Source organism: Palaemon carinicauda, chromosome 3, assembly GCF_036898095.1.
Source record: "Palaemon carinicauda isolate YSFRI2023 chromosome 3, ASM3689809v2, whole genome shotgun sequence".
In the NCBI taxonomy this organism is placed as follows: domain Eukaryota; kingdom Metazoa; phylum Arthropoda; class Malacostraca; order Decapoda; family Palaemonidae; genus Palaemon; species Palaemon carinicauda.
In genome coordinates this window covers 166,602,734-166,620,233 of record NC_090727.1, presented here as the reverse complement: position 1 = coordinate 166,620,233, position 17,500 = coordinate 166,602,734, and the positions used below count along the sequence as shown (strand labels likewise).

At 35.0% G+C, this 17,500-nt stretch overlaps 1 pseudogene; it reads right to left on the bottom strand.

The window, feature by feature from the left end:
* Window positions 1–17,500, bottom strand: part of LOC137638753 (nephrin-like) — a 748,229-nt pseudogene that overhangs the window by 354,034 nt on the left and 376,695 nt on the right.

Here is a 17,500-nt window from a genome sequence, read left to right as displayed (position 1 = left end):
ATACACTTGAGAGAGAGAGAGAGAGAGAGAGAGAGAGAGAGAGAGAGAGAGAGAGAGAGAGAGAGAGAGCAGCTTCTCACCTTCAATTTACCATTAGGCAACAGTACCTTCACTACTCTCGATTTTCTCATTTCTTACTACATAAAAGGAGTGAGGAGAGAGAGAGAGAGAGAGAGAGAGAGAGAGAGAGAGAGAGAGAGAGAGAGAGAGAGAGAGAGATTAAGTTACATTCATTCATTATTTAGTTTGAGCAGTTTGCCACACTTCCATACATACCCAGCATATATATATATATATATATATATATATATATATATATATATATATATATACATATATATACATATATATATATTACTTTTTCATTCTTTGTAATATATGCAAGAATCCGTTTTCTATATTATACATATGCTAGTGTCTTTGCTGACTACATTAGTGTGTAGTTGAATATTTTACCACTTGAGGTTGAAGACACTATACTCTATTGCGTGCGAGTGTACCCTCAAGTAAGAAAACTCTAACCCAAGACAGTGAAAGACTAGGGCTCTATCAAAGACTAGAGAACAATGGTTTTCTTTTGGAGTGTCTCACCTAGAAGAGTTGCTTGCCATGGGTAAATAATCTTTTCTACCGTTACTAAGTGGAAAGTAGCCAGTGAGGAAGAATTTTTCAGTTATTTTAGTGGTGTTAGGTGCACGAGGAAAGAGGAGAACGTGTAAAGAATAGAAGACTATTTGGTGTATATGAAATAAAAAATGAGCCAGAGAGTGATCCAATGTAATAGGCTATTATCTGGACAGTCATAAGACCCAATAACTCTATTTGTAGTAATGTTAGTCATGGGCTCGTTAAGCATAAACACTGGTAGGGAAGACTAGTTAATAACAGACTAGTGATTTCTAATGTTCCATTCACCATTGCCTTCTTTAATTCAGGCAACGCAAGTTCACATTAGTTTCACAGTTGTTACTAAACTTTGAACTTTATAAACTCCCATGTAAGTGGATAAAATCTTGCAAGACGATAAGCAGCAAGTTCTCCAACTAGTTTGATTTACCCCTTTAAACAAATAAAAGAATAACGAACATATTTTCAAACTAAATCTATAGCATCGTTTACCCCCGCAATGTCTCTGAAGTATAACGTTGGAACGTTAAGACCATAAGGTATATTCGAAATGACAATAACTTCCTTAATACGTATCGCACCCAGCGCACGATTAATTTGTTCGGTTATTACTGGCTTAACCTTTTATGATGGGAATATCTAGATTGAAATTTATGTAGGGTTTCACTTAACTCTGACATAATCGTTAGAAATAACATGCAACATTTCTCATCTGGCGAACGTGAAATTTTAAAAGGTTTCTCCCTGACCTCACGTTCTAAGGCTTCCATATTAATGAAGCAATTAATTTTTCATCTATTTATGATTCAAGAATTTCGTCAATGCATATATCAATTTCCGTTGTGATACCTTAGCCACAAATATATTTATGAGAGAGAGAGAGAGAGAGAGAGAGAGAGAGAGAGAGAGAGAGAGAGAGAGAGAGAGAGAGAGAGAGAGAATTCAATCATGTCTACAGCATGAGTGCATTATAGCTATAAGGCTATCTAATACTTCTTGAAAATGAAATAAAATCGAACGAAAGGGTAAGCACAGGCGATGAAAGGGGAAAGTTTCGAGAAGAAAGAGAGGGTCTAAAATGGGTGATGGTACATAATTCATTAGTTGGTGATAGTGAGGGGAAGCTACAGAAACTAATAAAACAGGCGTAGGAGGATATGATGATGATATCAAAAGAAAACTTTAAAGTTGATGTTCACTGTTGAAAATTTGCATTAAAATGTTGCCAGGCATTTACCGTAAAAATAGTAAAGTAGGGTCAAAGTTACGGTTGCCTGTATTTTACTGAAATACGGCTGAACAGTATATATCTAACGGAGAATTTTCGATTAAAATTGCGTTTTTCAAGTGTTGGCCAGGATGAGGTCACAGTGGAAAATGGAAACCATAAGGACAAAGAAACCTTCGTGAATGTAGAGGTATAGGCAGAACTAAAGAGGTAGGTGCTATTAAAGGTCTAAAGAAGAAGAGGATTGCCCATGAAGTAGGAAAGAATAAAACAAAAGTATTTGTGAAAGAAAAGTAGAATTGTATGAAAATATTCTTGAGCCACATTACCTTTTCAACGTCAGCCCAGATTCTTTGAAAGGAATGTAAAAACTATATACTGAACACTTAAATGTAATATATATATATATATATATATATATATATATATATATATATATATATATATGTATAAAACACGTAAATGTAATATATACTTATATACATATATATATATATATATATATATATATATATATATATATATATATATATATATATATATATATATATATATATGTATACATAATATATATATATATATATATACACATATACTAAACACGTAAATGTAATATACACTAATATACATAAGTTGTACATTACACATAATGATACGAATGTTCTCCCGTATCCAAGTACACATAATGTGTTCACGAGATGTAGTCGACTCGCATTACTCAACCAATCGAAACCTTCAGAAAGCATTAAGCATCAAGAACAATCACCCTATTATCATCTAGACAAACTCACAGATATACAAACACTGTTGGATGAAAGGACGACTAAGACCTCGTTTCCTCTAAATTCTAAAAGGATACAAATCTAAACATACTCTTGTCTTGTTTAATTCAAGTGAAAGTAAGACATTCTACTCAAAGGAAAGTTCCAAACGTCTCAATGCACCATTGAAAATCGCCCTGAGCAAAGACGTTAACGAGACCCATCATCGTTAAGCAACGATGACGCTATGATGCAGAGCAAGCAAACACACCTTCAACCGTAGCGAACAGGCCATCACATCACAACAACCGTTGCCTCGTCACAATTTGGCCCCTCCTCGAAGGCTCGCTTACTCAGATCTCATTCAGGCCGTGAATTCAACTAATTGAGCATTCGTCCTTGGTGTAATTCTGTGAGGGGGTTCTATTTCACGAGGGCGGAAGCAAGCACAGAGGTAATGCCTACCTTTCTCAGACGAGAAGAGAATTGTGGCAAACCCAGCATCTCTCAGAAGAGCCTTGGGAAGGTTAAAGCTGGCGCTCGAGGAGATTGGTTGAACGCTTTCCAAGACTTGAGATTCTGGTGAATTGTGTGGAGGCATTACTAGTTTTATTTGCTTACTTTCTATAAGAATCTTTAACTGACGTTACGTGCGATTTCATAAACGTGTTCAATCTATTTAAAGATAGAGGAAAATCATAGGCGTCTATTGTAGTAACTCACGTTACTTATACATTTAATATTACGAGGGATATCAATCTTCCAATACTTGTCATCCAGATTTCAATCAATGGCAATGTCTGTGATTCAAAGAAATTTAATTTTCCCAGAAGTTTATTATTCTTCTATTGCTTTAACTCTCTCGATACAAAACAGAAAGATTACTTGTAAGGAAGTAATCAATAAAGTTAATAAAGTCAATTTCAATTGGTTAGAATCCAAAACGCCCGATAACATCTATCTTCTGCTTTGTCTATTTTTATAAAGGATTAGCAAATATAAGAGACACATAAAAAAAGCTACTCAATAATGACTGTATCTACTAATCAAAGACAATGTCAAATCGAGGCAGAAAAAAAAAAGGGATAGCAAACAAAAAGCTTAACAAGATAAAAGTTTGGAGCGATGGTGTACAATAATAACATGACGCCAGGCTACATACTGAAGGGCGTATTCATCCGAAAATGAGATAATTGTACAAGACACTACCAAAGAAAGATATTATTGCAAGAAAATATCGCAGCAATGGAAAGACTTAAGACGGGAACTCGTCCTTTGTTTAATCATTCTTCCATGAAACATTGGCTGCAAGAAGACGCGAGCGATGCTCGTAAAGATGATAAAACGGAACTCAAGTCATGGGATAAATCTTCTATAAGTTCTAGATTTTGAGTTTCAGGGGGCATTGAAAAGTTACTATATAATTATTTGCTCCTTAACTAGTGATTAAAGTGTTAATTAGCAATATTTCAAATATAAAGATTATTCAGAAATAACGTGAAAAAGTATAAAAGAGCTATATTCAATTGAAAAAAAGGCTCTTTATTTTTATACATTGGGTGCTCAGCAAATGATATCATTACTATGCACAGCTACCACCTGGTAGCACAATCATGAAACATTAACACAAATATCCTCCCATCACTGAGTATTCAAAATATTTTGCTACGTTACCCCTCATGACATTTTAATATAATTCTGAATTTGAAATAGTGTTCAATAATCAACAATATGTTGAAGCCCTTAATCTCCCAGAAATAAATGTTTGATATTTCATGAATTTTACTCATGCAAAAAATAAAAATAAGTGGCCCATGACATGGCTCACTTTTTTAACAGACCAGTGGAACAGTATATGGTATTTACGATCAACTTGATTATATAATCAAGTTTAGTTTAAATTTACCAACTGGCTTATCAGTAACATCATTGAATTTTGTAATAATTATATAAGAATATGTAATAGGGAACTCAGATGAACAACTACTCAATAAAAAATAAGATATGGCTTATTCTTATCACAAATAGTAATGTTTCATACATTATTTATTCATCACCAATATCTGGGTCATTATCAGTTTTGATTCCAGTTCACCATTTTCACATTCACTTTGGGGTTTCCTGTGGTTGTGCAATCCGGGCAGATAGTGACACAAATCACTAAAAGGCTTTCCAATAGTAACATAACCATGCATCTTTACAACATAATTTTTTCCTACAATTATAATGAACTGCTTTGAGCTTACTCTGTCACTTGGCATACAGATAAAATGTAAGATTATTGTCCTCCAGTTTCCAACTATAAACAGCTCGTAGTGGTGAACTGATATACAGCAGAGGACACCGCTGATGAACACCTGCATGATAATTAGCACCATTGAGTTTCTCTGGCAATCTTGGTCTGAGGGCAGGATTCGGCTAGATTGATGCATCAGTCACACCGAGTTTTACTTAGCAGTATTGACAAGGGTATAATGTTCCTGTCCATTTATCACATAGACAAACATCTCGATCATTGGCACAGTCCTCTTAGCAAATCCCCAGTCAGTAATCAACTTGGTAAATAGTTTAGAAATATGTACGTTTATAGCACGAGTTTCAGCTGTTTCATTTTTCCCCACCCCGTGAATGCATTGGAGAAAAACAAAACAAAACAGAGAACACATGCAGGCCAAGAATGACCTTACATTCCTTTGTCATTTATGTTCTTGAAATATAAACAGATTATACTCCTTGGATTGCTAGATCCTGACAGGAAGATAAAATTATAATCCTGAATGTTATTTGCAGTTGCTATAGCCAAGATGAACACATCATCATTATTATTATTTTTTACTAGCCAAGCTACAACCCTCGTTGGAAGAGCAAGATGCTATACGCCAAACGGTTCCAACAAGGAAAAATAGCCCAGTGAGGAAAGGAAACAAGGAAATATAAGAACTAATGAAAAATTAGAATAAAATATTTTAAAAAGCATTCACAACATTAAAACAGAAAATTCATTAATAACTATAAAAAGATGCATAAACAGTATCAGAAATTTAGATAACGAAAGTAGAAAAGCCACTTGATGTATGCTATGCATACTAAAGGAGAGGTGCGTTAGCTTCCCCATGATCACAGGAAAGCTCAAGAATTTTATTCCCTAAAACAGCCATGCTGAACAGGACGTCTATGTCACTCTTTAAAATGGGATATTTACAAGGTTGTGTCCCAACACTTCACGGTTGCACTGGACTCAAGACTTACAGTATAAAAGAACGAAATTCAGTCTTCTTTACTTGAAACAACGGCCAGGTATTTTCTTTCTAATTGTTCTGCGGGTTCCTGCTCAGGTCTGGTTATTTTCACTTTTAGTAATGCACTTGTAGCTCAACAATCACCTTCACAGTTTTTGATATTGTGCATAGGATATTGATCACAAACAAAATCCATTCTGTCGTAATTATAGTTTAGCCATGTTAAACATGCTTTTGAGCATTTAGTCATTAAGCTTTCCAGAGGTGAGTGGAATGCTTTGCACTTGCTGAATGAAAGCTATTGCATCAACGACGCGAGCAGATCCAAGTCAAACCTTGGAGGCACGTTCAGTGCCCTTCCCTAGTTCATGCATTAGTGATCATTTTTATTTTAGTCATGGTGCCATCACTAGTCTCCAAAGGATATAGCACTGGTGTCAATGGATATGAAACACGTTCCTTCATATCAATATGTATGCTTTTTCCAATCATCAAGAATAGACTGCTTCTGATTACATTTTTGTGTTTGAGTTTTTATAAATATTGGTAAAGGTTTCAAGTTTATTGCCTTTGATATGTTCAAACACTTTGCAAGAATCTTTCAATATAAAATGTTCAAAACGTTTTGTAACATTTCTACATTTGCCATTTTCACCCACGGGGTAATCCTTAATAGAGACAGGAGCAACAACACGAGGGTAGGTCTATATGTGTTTAGTCATAAACTGTATGGTGAAAACAAGAGTTCACAGCATTTCCATATTTTTTAATTTGGGTTTTGTCTTATTCTTTAATGTAAATGTCAGTATTATCTTTCCCAACCTTACGTTAGATTCCTTTGCTATAGCAACCCAATAATGGTGCCTTAGTAACAAGCAGTTAACTGCACACTTGTTTAAGAATCTAACCCTTACTCCCAACTCTGGTTTTCGAATCACGGTTTATCACTTGCGTTATAGCACGCAATGGAAGAAAACCCATACCTATCATGTTACAGGGCCATAAATTCATCGTTTTCTTTTTATTTAATCCTCCACTTCAGAAATACAGTATATGCTGGCAGATTCCTAACATAATTTACTCCGTCATATCCAAAGAATAATTTACCCTCTTATATGCAAAGAACCCTGGCAGTATTCATATGAGGATGACAAGATGAAGTTCCCAATCATCCTCCCAATTACATCAAAAGAATGGAATAAAACCCTGAACCATGCCCCGGAAGGTTGACCAGAAATCAGAGTGGATATGATATTTGAGTACACACGAGTCATACATGTCTGCTATCATACTCAAAATTGCCTTATTTGACAACAAACGAATTTTGGATTGGTCTAACCAAATTTAGGTCTACTTCTACCTGAAAAACACTGGACTCATAATTGATATAATAATCAAGATAGATGTGGCAACGTAACTAGCTTTTAGGTGAATGCAAGTAACCTTTATTCAACAGATAACGTGCCTATATACAGTTACGAACAAGTATGTTATAAAAATCCAAACAAAATAAAATGTGCGACGGCAAGCTTAAACAGATTGTATCATAAGTGTTGGCGAGAGCAAGATAAAAAAATCAAAAGCATTAGACAAAAGCGTGCATGAAACACGTGTGGTAGAAAGGGTTCCAACCTCAGTTCAAAACATCAAACATAAACTTGCGCACTCGTACACTGAGATTGTAGCAATACCCACTTACAACACCAATGGAAGAGCACTGTGTCACAACCTCGGCTTTAGTGGGGATATCCTCAAAGCTAGAATTCTGGTTAACGTTTTCCAATAGTTGTCAAAGAAGCCATCGACGTATGGAAGTCGTCTACATATATTATTAGTCTATTCCTATAGCAAACATTCTGCTAGAGAATCTGTTGCAAAGACTGAATGTATATGCTATGACCTGCTCTATGCTATCAAGTTACAGGGCATCAACAATCAAAACTTTGCTTAAAATTGGTGAATACTACGTCATTGATTGTGGTAAACCAACACTTGCTAGTACTGTTATCTATAGTCCAAATATAGAGCCAAGGAATGAAGGACATTCCAAAATCAAACCATTGTTCTCTAGTTTGGGTAGTGCCATGGCCTCTATACCATGTCTTCCATTGTCTTGGGTTATAGTTCTCTTGCTTGAGGGTACAATCGGGCACACTATTCTATCTTATTTCTCTTCCTCTTGTTTTGTTAAAGTTTTTTTTATAGTCTACAAAGGAGAGATTTGTATAGCTGTTGTTGCTGTTCTTAAAATATTTTATTTTTTTCCGTGTTTCCTTTACTCACTAGCCTATTTTCCCTGTTGGGGCCCCTGGGCTTATAGCATCCTGCTTTTCCAACTAGGGTTGTGATTTAGCAAGTAATAATAATAATAATAATAATAATAATAATAATAATAATAATAATAAATCAAACTAATAAATAAATTTAGAATATTTCCTACAAAATAACCACAAAATCGACTTTCAATTGAAAAATTGCAACGGAGTGACAGGATAAAAGATTGCCCCATGATCTATATGGGGAATCCCACTTTCCTCATAGGAAATACTATCCTTCTTGGATTCCATATGATGATTGAATGAAGGAGTCAATCACTCTATTTGCCATTAAGGATCATAGGGCTGGGGAAGGCGGGTGCTATGTACTAACAACATGCGCGCGCACACACACACACACACACACACACACATATATATATATATATATATATATATATATATATATATATATATATATATATATATATATACACACACACACACACACATATATATATATATATATATATATATATATATATATATATATATATTTCAACTATCTAAAGCAAAATGCCACTTTCTTTAAAATTAAAAATATTTAATCAGATGGTCCCACCAGTATTAAATTATGCATCGGAAAATTGGAGCCTTGCGTCTTATAATTTTTACAACATATGATTTTTACAACTCGAAGAGCTATGGAAAGAATAACGATGGGAATAACAACACCAAGAGACAGAAACAGAGCAACATGGAAGCGAGAGCAAACTAACGTAGAAGATACTTAAACGTAGGAAAAAGTAAGAGATTTGGGCAAGATATGTAATGTGAATGACAGATAACAGATGGGCATTAAGAATAATAGAATGGGTCCCTAGAGAGAGGAAAAAAAGAAAAAACAGCAAGCAAGCAAGCAGGAAAGGAAGAGATGTTGATGGATTGACGAATTACGGTTTGTGGGTGTGGTCTGGCATAGAAAGACCACAAACCGACGCAAGTGGAAGGCCTTTGTTCTGTAGTGGACTAGTAACGGTTGATGACACTTTATATATATATATATATATATATATATATATATATATATATATATATATATATATATATATATACTCTTGGAAGCATTGCATTGCTTACCAAATTATGTTCATGCCTCCACAGATCGACTCAGTATGGCTACCTCTACTCTAAACAATGACTACTTTCAATAGTGTGTAATTTCCTATTACAGCCGAAAATTCGTAGCCAATGAACAAAACACACAACAACTCTCCAATAACCAGCCTTTTCCTTAACCAGATTGTTTAGTTGACAACATTGTTATACTCCACAGGAAACGGATATCTTAAAACAAGGTTAATGTATTACCAGTACCAAGTTAAAATTCTGGTGTAGGCAGCATGAGGTTACCGAAAAGCACGTGGAGCTAAATGTACGTCTACAGGTACACTCTGAAAATTATTGTTAGGCAATATTCTGTAAAACGTTGCTGCTAATTCTACTAAGATAACAATAGGCCTACACTTCAAATCCATGTATTGTCAGAAATGATTAAACAACTTATTTTAGTATGAGTCTAGGCATTCATAGGCCTACAGTAGACATCTCTTATAAGTTTCATAATTTTAAGTTTTCATAAGAACGAGTTCTCGCAAAATCTCCAACAAAAACTTTCAAGACTGAAGAGAAAACGGATGGCGTCTCCCCTGATCAAACATCCCTAAGGTAAATAGTTCAACAACCACCCCCTCCCCCGAGATATAATCGGAGTATTTTACGGCATAATAATTTGTGAATATGTTTTCTATACAGTACTGGAATAAAGCCACGTGGTTATTTCGCAGAACAACCAACATTACAGATGTCTTACCTTCAAGCACTCAACGGTAGTCGGTTAAAGTACGTGGCATTAAATGTCCTTGGAATATTTCACAGCACTTCATAAATTCACAGTAGCTTTGTTCTTATTAATTACACTTAATTGTAGAGCTTTTTGGAATGGAAAATTAATCCGAAATAACAGTGAAATTGGTGTTACACAGGAACCATGAAGCGAAACGTTAGCCTTTTTACACTAGTTGGTGAGGACTAAGGTGGTGGCCCCCGGCAGGGGAGGGATAGTAGTCTGGATAGAGCACCAGCCTTAGACAAAAGTTGCCAAACAGTGCTTTCTTGTTATAATTACTCGGGGGTGGGTGGGAAAACTATTGGCGACGACGATGATAGTTGACCTACTTTGAATACAATTTGTGAGCTGCTCAGCTCACTTTATTGATATTCCCAAAGTAATTTTACATAAAAATTCCCTAAGTAGTGACTTAATCCTGATGTTGATTTTCATGTTTACATAATATATATATATATATATATATATATATATATATATATATATATATATATATATGTGTGTGTGTGTGTGTGTGTGTGTGTGAGTGTATACATGTGTATAGTACTTGCAATGACTTAGCTTCTTTATTTACTGAAGCTTTTAGGTATGCGATGCCTACGCACATAGACTGGAGGGGGGTTAACCTAAGTCTCGTACCCTGTTAATGAAATCGAGAAGTCAAAAGGTCACAATATATATATATATATATATATATATATATATACATATATATATATATATATATATATATATATATATATATAATGTAATAAAATACACATACACACATAAAACATAGATACACATACAATATGAATGAATATAAAGGGACTTATTACATAGTTGCACGATCAGCACTAATAACTTCCCAGCCTATATATATATATATATATATATATATATATATATATATATATATATACTGGAAAAATATTGAAGTATATATGTTTATACATATACTGTATACTAAAACACAAGCATGTATCTCTCTCTCTCTCTCTCTCTCTCTCTCTCTCTCTCTCTCTCTCTCTCTCTCTCTCTCTCTCTCATAAAGAAAGCCATTATAGAGTAGTACTCACGATAGACATCTAGGGAGAGCGTGGTGGAGAGGGGCTCCGATATGTGGTTGTTGGACGCCTTGCACGTGAGGTTCGCGTGGGCATAGTCTCGGCTGAGCTTGGGGATCGTTAGCTCCGTCCTCACGTGCTTGGCGTTCCTGCCCTGCTGCAGCGTGCCCAGGTCAGTCGAGATGCTGTAGCTGACCTCGTTTTGGCCCAGCAAGGAGCCGTCTTCGCCCATGATGATGCTTCTGTTGGCCAGAAGCTTGTCGCCGCGCCACCAGGTCACTTTCGGCAACGGTCGACCTGAAAGCGAGGAAGGAAAAAGGGTTGTTAATATAATAGCGACTGAAAAGGGAATTTTAATTTAGGACGTTGTACCCAAGGCCAATATAGAGCTTTATATTGGCCTTGGTTGTACCTATAAGGGCGCTTACAAGGAAGCAGATACACACATATACATATACAAGATATATTCACACATAATATATATATATATATATATATATATATATATATATATATATATATATATATATATATATATATATATATATATACACACACACACACACATATATATATATATATATATATATATATATATATATATATATATATATGTGTGTGTGTGTGTGTGTGTGTGTGTGTATTATAGCCACGGAAGGAAAATTGAAAAGACTTGATTGGAGTTAGTACTTTTGTTCACTAGGGACATCGACAAACTCAACAATGAGAATGTATATACAAAGATATCGATTTATATTGAAGGGGATCCCACAGCTGTCAGTTTCTTGATAATTCCAGAAAAGTCAGATCTTAGATAAAAAAAAAAATACCTGCTTAACGGAAAACAGACCAGGGCTTAGCTTTAAATTTTGACCTTTGATACAGGAGATTAAAAAGGATTTAACAATATTTCTTTTGGTTATACTCATTTACAATGATTATTTTACTCGTTTCTGACCAGCCAATTCTTTGACTAAATCCTAACCAGTGGAAGGCCAAGGCATAAGTAAGAGAACCCCTAGAGGCGGCCACCTTACGCTGTTTTATTCTGATTGATATACCTTTGGATATTTGGCTGACATAGAAAAAGTAGAGGGGATTTATTATTATTATTATTATTATTATTATTATTATTATTATTATTATTATTATTATTAGAATTTTGAGATCCGACTCTGTTATTATATCAAAGCTTACCTTCTCAGATTGTTTGAAAAATTTAAGGGTGTTAGACATTAATGTTTTTAAGTCTGTTATAAGGTCACCAGGATGAAATTTGTCAACAATCGGATAATTCATAAGTTTACAATACATGGATCCTAAATTTTCTTTCTCTTTAGAATCCATGTATTTTAAACTTATGAGTTATCCAATTGTTGACAAATTTCATCCTGGTGACCTTATAAGACTTAAAAACAATAATGTCTAACAACCTTAAATTTTTCATACAATCTGAGAAGGTAAGCTTTATTTTTACTATTACCATTACCATTATTAATTATTGTTATTGATAATAAATAATAAATAAACAATCTTTCTTGGGAAGATTTACTTTAAACCTTAGGAGTAGAGAGGATAGTTTTGCTTCTCAAGCACACCCATTTACTTATTTCCTTATTTCAATTTAAGATGTTATCTACTCTTTACTCTATGTATTATTTACATGTATTGTCTTTGTATTGATGGTTAAAGTAAATAGGCCTACTGCAGTATAAGATACTGTCATATGTAGCATCTCTTAATACGCGACCTTTCAAATCCCAATACAAAGCATAGGACCCTTACAACTCATATCTGGCAAAGCAGAAAAAAAAAAAGCCTTGTCTACATTTTTAGCAATGAAACTTGGGTTTTAACCAATATTAGATGAAATAAGATATATTCGAAATATCTTTTGAAAACAAATCAATAGATTAGATAAATTAAAACATATTTCGTTACATTCCTTGACACTAATATGATTACCTAAAAATAAAACTGGCAATTATTATATCTGTATCGGCAACACCACAACGATCTTTTAAAGTTTAACAGAGTATAGGCTATAAGAACGTAAGTAGAATAAACTGGTCAAAATAACAGGTCTTGGGGGATAAACGATATCTTTTTGGGATAGGTGACTAAATTCAATACCCACATATTGATTCCGACCTCAGGGCATTTCAGATTGGTCCCCAAATCACCTCACAATTAGTCAGGACTTCATTATCTCTCCCTCTTCTATCTATCGGATACTGTATGCGTTTCTTAATATTAGCCATTTATAATCTAATACGTAAACCAGCCCACACTCTCCATCTGTTCCTCCTCTACCCTGTTCTTACTGGATGTTGTGCCTGTTTCTTGTGTGAGTACATAATGTAGTTGTTTTCCTTTAAGCCTCCACCTTTACAATATAAACAAATAAGACAAGTAACTTTAATAACATTAATAACTTTAATAATATTAATCTTATTAATATTAATATTTTTAATAATAATGGTAAATACACGAGCATTAATGGTAAATGAAAAGCAACATTGCACATTACCTTTCCATATACCTCCCCTCTTCTCTAATGGAAATGGGATAATGAATGCACTAACCATAATGAATAAAAGCATATGGACAGACTTTCCCTTAGTATCCTTGATGCATTTTACTTGGAGAATGAAAGATACTATTAAAAGGAAATTAAGACCCCACCTTCTTATTTTTCTTATCTATTTATTAAGAAAGGTATAGTAACAAGCAATTATCCAGAACCTTGAATAGATTTATCACTCCTGTCTCAAGGTCTGTTGCCATACGCCAGGAGGTCTGATTATGATTGACTTCTACCCCCTTCAAATCTCCCCCTTCACCCCCCCCCCCCACCCTACATTAGATTCTAAACGTAATATCTTATGACCGCTCTCTCTCTCTCTCTCTCTCTCTCTCTCTCTCTCTCTCTCTCTCTCTCTCTCTCTCTCTCTCTCTCGTGGAACAGACTTCAAGTGTATGTAGTAAACAGTAACACGGTAAACGAGTTGTAGAATAAGTTAGAGAAAATCATAAAAACTCTCTAAATGTTTAAACTATTTCTCTCTACACAAGAGCAAGTGGAGTCTCTGCCGACGGACTTTAAATAAAAAGTATTTGAGACATCCAAAATCCTTGCATCTCTCTCTCTCTCTCTCTCTCTCTCTCTCTCGTGGAACAGACTTCAAGTGTATGTAGTAAACAGTAACACGGTAAACGAGTTGTAGAATAAGTTAGACAAAATCATAAAAACTCTCTAAATGTTTAAACTATTTCTCTCTACACAAGAGCAAGTGGAGTCTCTGCCGACGGACTTTAAATAAAAAGTATTTGAGACATACAAAATCCTTGCATCTCTCTCTCTCTCTCTCTCTCTCTCTCTCTCTCTCTCTCTCTCTCTCTCTCTCTCTCGTGGAACAGACTTCAAGCGTTTGTGGTAAACAGTTACACGGTAAACGAGTTCAAGAGTAAGTTAGACAAGATCACAAAAAATCTCTAAATGCTTAAACTAAATCGCTCTACCAAAGAGCAAGGGGAGTCTCCGCGGATGGACTAAAGAGTCTATGAGACATCCAAAATCCTTGCAACTCTCTCTCTCTCTCTCTCTCTCTCTCTCTCTCTCTCTCTCTCTCTCTCTCTCTCTCTCTCTCTCAACGTGAAGTATTAATAAAGTGTATAGAATTTCCTTTCTTCTAATATTTCTTGCTATAACTGGAGGTAATTAACCTCGTGCTAGACGTCATGCTCTTTTCACGTCATAATCTCCTCCCCTTCCCATTGGTCTGAAGTTGAAAAAACAATAAAAGACAAGACGAAAAACAAGTAAAATAAATACTAAGGGATAATGGGAATTACAAAACAGCAATAAAATTTTAAAGAAAATTTATAACGGAGACTAAATAAGAAGATGGATAGAATGTTTTCCTTTTATTCGTTATATGGAAATATAAGTATTATATTCATGATACTTTTGAAGAAATTGCCTATTATTGGTGAAGAGTAGCGTTAGACACTTTTATATTCTATATTATTAAACTTAGATACATATATATATATATATATATATATATATATATATATATACACATATATACATATATATAGTATATATATACATAAACATGGTATATATATATATATATATATATATATATATATATATATATATATATAGTTATACACAATTGTGTGTAAGCATGTGTATAATAGTCTAACATTGTTATAATAACCGACACTTCTATACTTTTAATGATCAATACACAATTATCTCATTAAGGTATTCGCTATACCTTGGGAATAATATAAATCCAATAGTAATTATACATGAAAGCTGCACCTTTTCTGACCATGATTCGAACCTCTGCCTTCTTGGATTGGTAGAAGGATGTAAGTTAATCCATTGTAAGTTTTCCCTTTGTAAAGTGAATTCCATAAATATGGATTATTTCCAGTATAATCTACGAAAACATTTATAATGGCAGGAAGAAGGGTTGTGGTGGCCTGGTGTAGCGTCTTTGCCTGGTGATGGGCAGACTGGGGATCGAGTCCCGCTCAAACTCGTTAGTTCCTTTGGTCGCTTCAACCTCACCATCCTTGTGAGCTATGGATGGGGGCTTTTATGGAGCCTATAGGTCTATCTGCTGAGTCTACAGCAGCCATTGCCTGGCCCTCCTTCGGAGGAGACCCCTGATCATATGTAATATGGTCAGTCTATAGAGCATTGTCCTTCTTGATAAGGTAATGTCACTGACCCTTGCCTCTGCCATTCATGAGCGGCCTTTAAAAGTATGGCTTCGAAATCCAGGAAGCAAGAGAGTGTAATTGAGATACGGGTGAATCGCACAGCATGTTTCGATGGGTCAGACACAATGGGAGTGAGTGGCTACTATTGTGGAAGTTTTCTACACAGGCGTTTCACCCACGACCTAACACTTTGTGTGTGAATGTGCAATGGTCACTTTTATTTCTTTTCATGGGAACCAGCCCATACTGGAAGAAAGAGCATGATGTTGAACTTTTTATTTAAGATGCACACGTTTTCTCCTACTGATACCTGTTAATGGGTATTTTATAATGCCTTAATTTTCCATTTCTAAAAATAGGCTAGTGAGGCCTTTGTATTCAGTGCTCTTTTCAGTTAAATGCACAAAATAAATGACTCATAAAATGATAATTTACAAAAATATTAATAAAAATTATTTTGAAACAATAATAAGAGGTATTTATGGTAGAATCCTTCTTTAATAATTACTTTTTTTTTCTAAATCGTGAACACATAGTATTAGTACCTGTTTTTGACAACTGGATATGAAACCTTTTACCCAGGAATATCATACAGAATTTAACATCTATTGACACCTCACATAGACAGCAGGGTACAGACTTTTGATATTTCCACTTTTTTTTTAAGGTGCTAACAGCAAGCCATTTTCATTTGCAGGTCTATGGATTTTACGGTCTTCTATGATGGAATCAAACCCATGATATTGAATGTTCTTTCACATAAATAACTAGAATATATTGGCACGCACGCACGCGCGCATAAACACTATGCCTGTGTGAGTCGGTTGCAAAACTACATACACATCAAATGAAATATTTCAGAAAGTTTATGAATCGATAGGGTGGTGGTGGCCGATGTGGTAACGTCCCTGACAGGTGAACGCCAGACTGGGGTTTGAGTCCCTCTCAAACTCAGTAGATCCTTTGGTCGCTGCAACCTCACCATCCTTGTGAGCTATAGGTCTATCTGCAGAGTCATCAGTAGCCATTGCCTGGCCGTCCTTGCCCCTAGCTTCGGTGGAGAGGGGGTTTGAGCGCTGATCATATGTATATATGGCCCGTCTCTAGGGCATTGTCCTAATTGATAGGGAAATGTCATTGTCCCTTGCCTCTGCCATTCATGAGCGGCCTTTAAATTCTTAAACCTCAAATGAAATACATCAAAAAGTTTATTAATGTAAAACGCCACCGAGCATGATCATTAAATGACGCCATTGGACCAAAAAGGCAGAGAACAAAAGACAGTGCATAAAGAAATAAAAAAAAAAAACTTTTGTCTGCAAAACCAGTGAGAAGTAACACACAAAAAGATTGAAAAAAAGACCATGAAAATATTGGTTAAAAGCTCGAGAAATTCTCTCACACCAGTTTCTCTTTTGATTAAAAGAAGAAATGGAACGGCAAAAAAGTTGTGAAATTGTAAGTCATTTGAATTCTTGCTCCTTTGAGAGAGAGAGAGAGAGAGAGAGAGAGAGAGAGAGAGAGAGAGAGAGAGAGAGAGAGAGAGAGAGAGAGATAAAATCCCAAATGCAGTGAAAATCAGTTAAAAGTCAAGAAATAATGTAACGTTAAATCGCGCCTCATTCCCATCCCTGTAATGGGTTGAATTCCTGGAAAAGAGAGAGAGAGAGAGAGAGAGAGAGAGAGAGA